We start from the raw sequence: 9,664 nt of genomic DNA, 5'->3' as shown, positions 1-9,664 counted from the left end.
AAGTATTAAAACGACATGTAGATAAGCGAGTTAAATTTATGGGACGTTCGCTAAAGATCTATGCTGGTTATTACCCCATCTGTTGATCGTGAGCGTTTGTCGCTCTCACAACGCCGGTCATTAGCTGCGTCAACACTCTTTCAGCAAACGTTTTATGGCCGTCATTGCTAATATAGTTAGTGTTCTTCAGGATCGACGGAAACTGATGCATAGCCAAAAAAATCTAGCAAAAACACTCAGTGGACAAGAGTGCACCGCGGTCAAAAGCGAAGCCAGAAGCGAAAACATTCGTTCTGTTTTGGAAAACATCCAGTAAATGTAGGGTTGGCCGAATGCCAACTACCTGGATGTTTTGCCTTGTCAAACGGTCCCAACTTTCTGACCAGAGGGAAAGCATAGTCATCTTGACGGTCGTCGGACTGAGCAACAGGGAAAAATTAAGCAGTGATTTCCTGTTGAAGTAGTGGTATTCCACCAATAGGAGACTCTCTATATACACCTTTATTCGCGTCTGCCGAATACAATACCTTCTTGAGAACAAACGAAGGAAACTTACCATAGCAGTCTGAGAAGAATTTCCGTTTCGAATCTTAAAAGCGAGCATTTATGGAATCCATTATTGTCATTATCATGTGTCGCTACAACGGGCCTTGCGCTACGCGACATCCAAGGCGTAATACAACAGCCGTTTCTTATATAGTACACAAAAAATGGAAAGATAAAACAACATAAGTCCTGATATACATTGAGCATAATTCAGTTATACAGTACAACTATGACGTATCTGTTCTACGCAAAACTATCAGTAATACGTTCCAGTCGCGTCATTCATTCCAAACCAGCCAATGCTCTTTTTTTTACCCAAATATTTCTTTCGATCTGACGGATTGTAAATGTTTTTACTTGTAACCGTTTTTGGACGCCAATTGTGCAACGGGTATCGGGGTGTACAGCTATCTTTCTGTCCACTGGTAGCGACAGCAGCAGAAACGCGTATGCAGTCGAAGAGCGAAAGAAAAACACACGGGCTGCGGAGGTGACCTAATGGAATATAGTCGTGAGCATTTCTAGTGAAAATTACGGTTGCTATGGCGAAAGCATGACATCCATTTGTACAATATTGTTGGCCGACTCCGGGGGCTACATCAACGCTATTTTTGTGTCTGGAGGGAGGAAGTGTTGGTTTACCGCTATTATAATCTTCTGAATTTAGAAGCCGCGACCAGACTATCAGGGGGCGGTATAAAGCCGCTGAGTACAGAGAGCCAGTGGAACGGCTTTAGTGATGTTTTCGTCATAGCGATATAGGTCAAATTTAGTTGTTCAGGGGCTGCGGTACTGCTAAGTACTAATTTAGCGAACTCGCTAGAATTTCCCTGTGTTTTACACGAAAATAAATATTTATAGCGTACTTTGCAAGGTGTTCTTGGTTCGGTTTTTATTTATAACTTTTATTATAATTTGTTATGTGCATTGAGTTATTGAAAAAGTATGACCATTCACCTCCATGAAGTCACACATCTCAGGTAATCTGGGTCGCGTCGGGTTGATGTTGCTGTCATCTGAAAGCTGATATTTAACACATACTAACATTTATCAGAAATGCCTCTATTCAGACTTAGAAGACATAGCGTTTTGAGGCTGAGTGAAATTTCTGAAAAAAAAAATCGCTATGTCTTACAATTCCACTACGATCAAGGCACAAAAGCTACTCGGGCTTGTAAAAAAAATTCTGCTATCTATGATAAAAATGCGCTATCGGAAGAACCGGCCCAAAAGGAGTTTTGTCGCTTTCGTTCTGAAAATTTCCATGTGAAAGATGCTTCTCGTGGTGGCTGGAAAACAGCGATAGAATTATTGCGAAAGTTTGAACAAGGCCGACACGTAAGTAGCTATGACCTCGCTATGGACCTAAACATCTAACATCACACAGTTTTAAACTATTTAAAGGAAGCTGGCTGCAAGAAGCTCGATTATTGGCTGGCATACGAATTGATGCACAAGTATTTACTTGATCGTACTTCCGTTTGCGAAACGCAATAAAATGAAGCCGTTTTTCGCTGGTGATGAAAAAAATGTACCCCACAATCTCTAGCAAAGGCCAGGCTGATCGTCATTCTTGGTACTTGGTAGGAATGGAAAGGAATCGCGCCTTATATGTTTTGTCGCTTGATAAGACAATCGATTCGAACAGCTACTGTCAACAATTAACATATCTACAAGCTGTTGGAAAGAAATCGAGACGGACTAGGGAGCAGAAAAGGCGTTGTCTTCTATTAGAACAATGTCAAACCTCACACAACTTTAGCTACTTGACGAAAAAAGAAAGAACTTAAATAAGAAATACGAGTGCATTCATCGTTTAGCCCGAATCTTGCACCATCATTGATTTTGGTTTTAGTACAACTCACATAATGCCTTTATTTGCGTTCCAATGGCGTGTGACAATTTTTCGACCAGAATACACAGAAGTTCGTCAGTGATGGAACTGTAGTATTTTTAGAAAAATGTTAGAAAATAGCGCATATTGAATATTTTAAAATCGAAAAATACTTTTTTCATTATTGATTTAAAAAGGGTCATCATCTTTTTTTCGACAACGCAATATTATATCTCAGAGATCACTTACTTTTACCAACTTGCCACAGGCAAAAGTCTACATAGAGCCTCGTTAAAAAGTGTCAGTCATATTGCACATGTACCGAAAGAAAAAAAACACCAAAAAGGCAAATCCAATAACATTTACTTAGATAATAACAAAATTTATTTTTTTTTATTTACTTATTTAGCAAAACTCACTTAGGTAATAACAAAAATCAAAATAAAAATAACATTTGCAGATGTATCGAAACAGAAAAGAGGTTGCTAATACTTGAGCAGCAAATTTCAACTTGTTCTTAACCAATCATACACATTGTGCAGAATATGTTAATAGCGATCAGGAAGTTACGCTAAACAATAAATTGTCCCCATACCTATCGGTGACGTATGAAAACAGAACTTGCACTAGTTCATAAGCATGGCGTGAACTTTTTTTTAAAACTACTCTGACGATATTCATGGAAATGCTATAAAACTGAATTTGAACATCAGGTCAAGGGCCGCAAATGACTCCGTACAGTCAATCTAGTTGAAATAAGCGACCATTGATTTATCAATATATTATTCATTAACGTAAACCATGACACATAGTCGTTAATATACATTAATATATGTGAACAATTAACATAGACTTATTAAAAAACTCATACAGTTGTAGTATACTATACAAAACAAGTATCTCAAAATGTTTGGAATACAATATTTTAGAATGTTAAAAAAATGCGATAACTGTGGGGTTCTTATTGATTTTATCCACAAAACGTTCATTTCGTTAAACTCTTAAGTATGATATATTTTTTTTTCTGCTCGTTTATAACAATGTTTTAGTCCCCAGTGTTTCATTCAAAATTCATTTCAGCTTTGCCTAGTAATAAAAAGAAAATCGAAAATAAGAGACATGGTATGTTTAGCAATTGGGTGCTGAGATCTACAACCAGAAAATGTAACGTCAAGAGCCGTCACTCACGCAAACAAATGCTAATGTTTCACATGAGCCTTCTTAAGCAGACGCCGGATAAGAATTTAAAGGGTTGGCAACACAAAATCAATAGCGAAAGCCCCTTTCGCGCCTATCTAGGAAATGCGATGATACGTCGCACTTTTTTGTTTTATAAAAAGGTGTCCCTCTTTTTGCACCTGTGCGACCTGTCACTTGTTTTGTAAATTCGTGTGACATAAATTAAGTGTTTCCCTGCAGCCTTGTTCTTAGGCACAACAGGGCCTAAGCCGAGTGGCAGAGCGCATATGGAAATTTAGGTAAGGTAATCTATTCACTAATCATTTTGTTTAGGCTCTCTAGGCTCAATCATCTATAAGATTTGTACGGGCCAATGTTGAGTTGCTTGGGATTCCAAATATCTATTAAATACGTTTTACTTATTAATCACTGTCTCAACGAAATGTCTATCTAGAGCATGAAACGGCTGTGTTTGTTTCGTAAAAGGCGATGGAATTATAAACACACATATACGTCATATATCGAAAATTACTTTCGCCTGTCCACATTCACTGCTAGAAGCAAACAAAATAATAGAAGTAATGCCACTTCAGCGGCAATAAACATTTCATAGATAGGACAAACCGGCCCTTTTCCATTCCAACATGCGTGCTACTTTTCGGAGAGGCGATTCAATAAACGTTAAGGCGAGACCGCAGGGAAGTTCTTTGAATATCTAAACTTTAACACAATAAATATTTGCGAATATTCCACCCAGTGGTTCTTAGCAATTGATTAACAATTAAATTAAAAGAATGAAGATGAAATTCGTTGCATTAGCTCGTATTAAGCCTATCCAAATTTTCTATTTCGAAAACTATTTACAAGCTATTTTAGTCCCCCTGTAGTGGTACTTCTGAAATGGCAACATATTATAGCGCCGGCATCAATTGCGTAAATAAGTAGATTTTTCGAGCGCGAACCCGACGCACCAATACGACAGAAGATCCTTAAAAACGCTTTCAAACGTCTTAAAGATATCACACAAGTCACAGTACAACTCACAGGTAACTCGCTGAAGAAAGTTAAATATTTGAAATGTTGACAGCAGCACCCGGCTCGTTGACAAGTAGCTGCGCCGTTTTGCTACCTCTACGCTTTCAATAGACCGGTAAACGGTAAACTAGACAGAATCGGACATATGACTTTTATCGCTGATGTTATGCTACAGATAAAAAAAATACAATTTTTTGGCGGCTTTCACAAAAATGTTCACGTTCCAACTTAGTCTGCCTTTAGAGTCTGGACCACATAAAAAATTGTAATAAAGTTAAAATTGAATTAGCAAATAAATTTACCCTTGGCCTGTTCGTGACGCAAAAGTGGTAGATTGGTTTACGTCTTCCAATAGTTTTTTTTTTCAATATGTTTACTTGACTAGTAAAAACTTGACATGACACGGGGAGCGGTCAGTGTTTTCTTACGGTTCTACGCGGATTCATTTAGTTATTTTACATTTGAGCTTTCATTCGAAGGTGATTGCTATCAGCCAGTCCTATTTTTGCTGCTACGTCGTGCAGAACTTGTTATTTGTAAGCCAACTGAACGAAAAGACTCCGTAAGCGTTTAGCGCTTTCAACCTTACTTCTTGCTCACTCTTTCTCAATTGATATTCAATTTACTACACAAAACAATCGCATGATGTTATTAAATTAATATTTATTAATATCAAATAATTTCGTTAAAACAAAACGCAGAAAAGCGCCACGGCCGTCGGAACGCAGGACAGGCTACCCGTTAGTAGTTTAATTCATGACTTGTCATTCGACTGAACCACATAATAATTGTTACGACATTGACTCTAGTCTGAATACCAGCAGCAGCATGAATAATAGCAACAGAAGCCATCGAAAGGAATGTCGATGAGGAGCCATCGTTCACGTAATTGGAGACAGAAGAAAAACACTAATCAACGCTAGTCTACTGTCGCTAGCTGTCGGCCGCTAGAAAAGTCAAGGGTAGATTAGAATAGATACACGCATCCAGCCGTCGTAGTGGCGGCAATCTTGTAATTGTCACAAGAGCCCTAGCAGTAGCCAGAATTATTGCTGAATATCACTTTGTAATGGCCGCATATAGTATCCAATGAAATGGCCCCAGCGCGCAGTGGACGTTCTCAGAAATACCTGTGTATCGTCGTAGCTTCCTCTCTGTCAAAATGATGATGACTCCAATCGTAAAAAGAATCATAGATGGCGCTGATATCGGCGAAGATAGGCAACGATGAGAAATGCTACTTGAGCTTGATTCCGTCAGTACAACCCGATGTATACGAGATGCCGTCTGATTCATGTGGGACTGTGACTTAATGTTCTGTCCTTCCGAACACATTATTCCCAAGAAAAGTGGACTGCTAGTCCGGAAAAATGTAGATATAGTACATAGGGGGTTTTCGTGCAGGGCGCTATTTGTGCGAAGGTGGCGCATTGTTGACTTTGTTTGGCTGAAACTGGTCTGCTAAGAATAAACGCATTCGATGACTGTTAGTGTACGCCGCGGGCTTTCTGCCCATTTAGCTCTAGCTACGCATCGATAAAGCGCAGGCTTAGCCGAACCCTTCTACTCCTACTCAAAATAGCTTCTGAAAATTCTCGTTGAGTAACATTTTTAGTGGCATTATTGAGACTTTTTCGACATATAACACATTCGAATATAGGCTCTATTATTGCTTTGGGAAAAGATCTTTGCAATCCTTTATTTTATTTGGTTCGATGTTTTATGGGATACGGATCGCTCGACAGGCGATCCCGGTAAACGTTCAGCTGCCGGTACTTTCAAAGGTAAACGATACACGCATCCATACGACTGCCATTATCGACTGAAATGGAACAACCTTAAAGGCAGTTAAACTGCGTTCATTGCAATCGTTGAGCTGCGCTTTGAAGCCGTTCACAAAATATGGGATTTTCTCAAACGTCCTATTTTACCCAGTTTCAACTTGGTTTCATGTCGTACCACAAACCGGGATATATATATAATGAAAGTTGGCAGTTAGTCCGCTATAGATGACTACGTCGAAATCATACTTTAATTGAGTATTCCAGATACAGGAGGCGATCCGGCATTTTTTCCTAATTTTCTTGTTTCCGTAAGTTGATCGCAGCGTTTTCCCACTTCATTTAGTACACCGGCAGCTTATTCCTCTCCCTATGATGTTGCTCAACGTGCTTTGCTATGTATTGCTACCAAGTCAATCTCTCCCGAGTACCCGAATCATTAGCCGACCAGTGCACATTGTGCGTTTAGTCAGACAAACCAAGTCTGTATGGCACACCAATAGTTTACCCTGTACTTGAGATGTTCTTCAACCAGAAAGCACAAGCACACTTACCCAAGACACAGAAAAAATGCGGCCTGATTTCCGCCCAACTGGGTCACAATGTCAATGCTGATCCAAACTTCAGGAGGACACCCACCCAAGCTATGCTAAAATCGACTACATATCGACTATCTGGGAAGGCCTGTCTCTGTATAGATACGTATAGAAACAATTGTGGGCTCCGGTTGCATTTGCTTGAATACTTCGTTGGAAGATTTTCTGTTTATCTTTATTCTGAAAGACACATTGTCAAACACGGTATAATTCTATATTTATCTTTTATGTGCTTGTACTGCTACCCAAACTGAGCGCATTAGCAGGCAATCTACTAGAACTTTCTGATTCGATAACATAAAACAAGGATGCGAAGCAGGAGGTACTACCAAATATAACCGGACAGGTAGGTGCAGGAATGTTGGCCTTTCTAGTTAAACCGCAAAGGTTCCCGCAAAGGCAAGAAGAGACCAAGCGATAGGTACTTAACAGAAGGTCAATATGGATAGCTGAAGACAAGTCAGAATAGGAGAGCCGGGGCGAACGCTGCCTGCAAAACGACTCTAACTGGCCCGGGCCCGTAAATTCGGTTCGGTCTCTCGTCTGACGCCACTGGGCTCAAGCACTTGGAACAAAAAAAATGGATGAACTTCAGGTAAAAGCAAGCGTATCAAATGTTTTCTCTGAACGCGGCTTTGCTGGTACACCCTAACATAATAACAGCACTCAGCAGAGTTCAGAATGAATAACGATTGCGTATCGAAGGCAAAAAACAATCACAAAAAAGATAAACGTCTACGAAATAATACGAAGGAGCGACAGATTAAAAAATGGCAGAGTTGAAGAAGTAAGCAAGCGCACACAGATAATTTGCTTACTACCCTGTTATTTTTTCAGCAGTGCACCATGGTTAAAATTTCTATCGCTACAATTAAGTGAGGATTTTCTGGTACTGAAGGATGACGCTGGCCTACATTGTCAATAGCCTTGTATAACTTAGGTTTGAGTCAATTGTTCTGTTTACGTTTTTGTGTAGAACACACTTCAGTTGTCGAGGTGTAGATGCCGATCACCTTCTCAAGTGCGCATTTATCTTAATTCATGCCCGCTACATCTGCCCGTGAGCATTACACCTCACTTATAAACCTATGTATGAAATCTCAGGACAAACCGAATTTTCGGAAACTGATGCTAAAATCATTGAGTTTCAAACCAGACAAAACGACTTTTGATCAACGTGGTAAAGGAAGCTTTATTTAGTATAGATATACGCTGTGTCACAGTTGTTACATCGAAAGTTTCCTTTTACGATACGAAATAAACTTTGTGCTTTCTGTAGAGCGCCTCATCGTGTACCAGACGCAAAAGCTATTGAATAAACTGCGTCTTATACTATTTACATAGTGTCGTGAGTATCCACGGAGAACTTTATAGCGTAACCTATTAGCTTTAAACATAGTTCATCTAATGCATAAAATTAAATGAACTTTAATTTTAAGGGACTTACTCTGCTGTGTGTTTTTTTCTAATTTAATTCCACTTCCAGTTACGATTTGATTCTTTGACACTTGCACATAGATAATGCAATTGGTAGTGCAAACAATTGGTCGTATTAGGTACATAGATGGCGTATACGACTCATTAGATTCCTAATCAGTGTCCTTAAACAGAAAGATATTTGAACCATAGATTTCTGCTTTACATAAAAAAAACTCCTTTATCCCAAAGAGATTTACTCAGCTTCATATATGTCGATATGATTTCTTTGGGTTTTCAGACGGTGCAAATTATTATTTGGTTTGACGTCGCTTTTTTATCCTAAGCCCACAACGACAACTGTGTTGAACTTACAGCAGTACAAAGTTAACAACATCCGAAATTAATTATCTAAGAGTCGATATAATGAAACCTAGGCTGATATCCTTAATGAGAGAGATTTGTTTATCTATTATACTTCAGACACCAAGCACCAAAACGGCCTCTGGTGCTAGCCTTAGTACCACTTTTTAGAAAGCCCCGGGGCTTTAGTAATGCAATTATGCAAAATAAAACGTCATTGAGTAGCCTGCTTTCAGTCAGGTTTTTCGACGGGTCCGTTAGAGACTTTCAGTTACGTAAGTTCGTCAATCTCACTTGAATCGTCGATTTTGCTACTGTTAACTAAAGTTTAAAAGCCTTTAAACAGCTACATTCCTTATTGATGCAGGTGAACGGACGAATATAGCCGGTTTCGGTCATTTCCTTGGGACGCTTTCATTGAACTGAGCGTTGAAGTATAGCATAGTTCGAATTTGATGTCGTCAGCATCGCTTCAATGAGGCATAAGCTTGAAAACTATTTCTAAGCTACGATTTGAACAAATGTATTATGTTTGCAATACTGTTTTCTTAACTTTCACCAGGTATTGGTCCATCTCCCTTCCGTCAGTAGACACAATTCTGACTAGGGTGTTTGCTGCAATAAATAACAAACGTTTGAATAGTGTCACACCCGGAACTGACTCTATCCGTTGGCATCTTTGTTCCGTACAAACAGCGCCATACTCCGGTAGCGATAAATCAGACCTACAGAAGCACTGCAGCCATCTGATATACTGTACCTTTACGTTTGGGGGTGTCTTACATCCATCACAAACAGTTTTCTGTAGACATTTGTCTCAAAGCTCGGCGCTCGCGAACCGCCCCGCTAAAGCAAAACCGGAACCGTTTGCTACCCCAACAGATTGCCGCCTTCGTATTTTTCGTATCGCCGGT

At 39.4% G+C, this 9,664-nt stretch overlaps 1 long non-coding RNA gene across 1 annotated transcript; it reads right to left on the bottom strand.

Moving 5' to 3' along the window:
- Nucleotides 1-1,409: 1,409 nt before the first annotated feature.
- Nucleotides 1,410-6,036, bottom strand: LOC111272187 (uncharacterized). The gene is made up of 2 exons (XR_002687368.2): nucleotides 5,725-6,036; nucleotides 1,410-1,569 (listed from the first exon to the last, which is right to left on the bottom strand). It is a non-coding gene; the product is annotated as an uncharacterized LOC111272187 (long non-coding RNA).
- Between the last annotated feature and the right edge of the window lie 3,628 nt (nucleotides 6,037-9,664).

The sequence above is a fragment of the Varroa jacobsoni genome, unplaced genomic scaffold (assembly GCF_002532875.2).
Source record: "Varroa jacobsoni isolate VJ856 unplaced genomic scaffold, vjacob_1.0 contig01760, whole genome shotgun sequence".
NCBI classification, from domain to species: Eukaryota; Metazoa; Arthropoda; class Arachnida; order Mesostigmata; family Varroidae; genus Varroa; species Varroa jacobsoni.
This window is presented reverse-complemented; position numbering and strand designations above follow the sequence as displayed.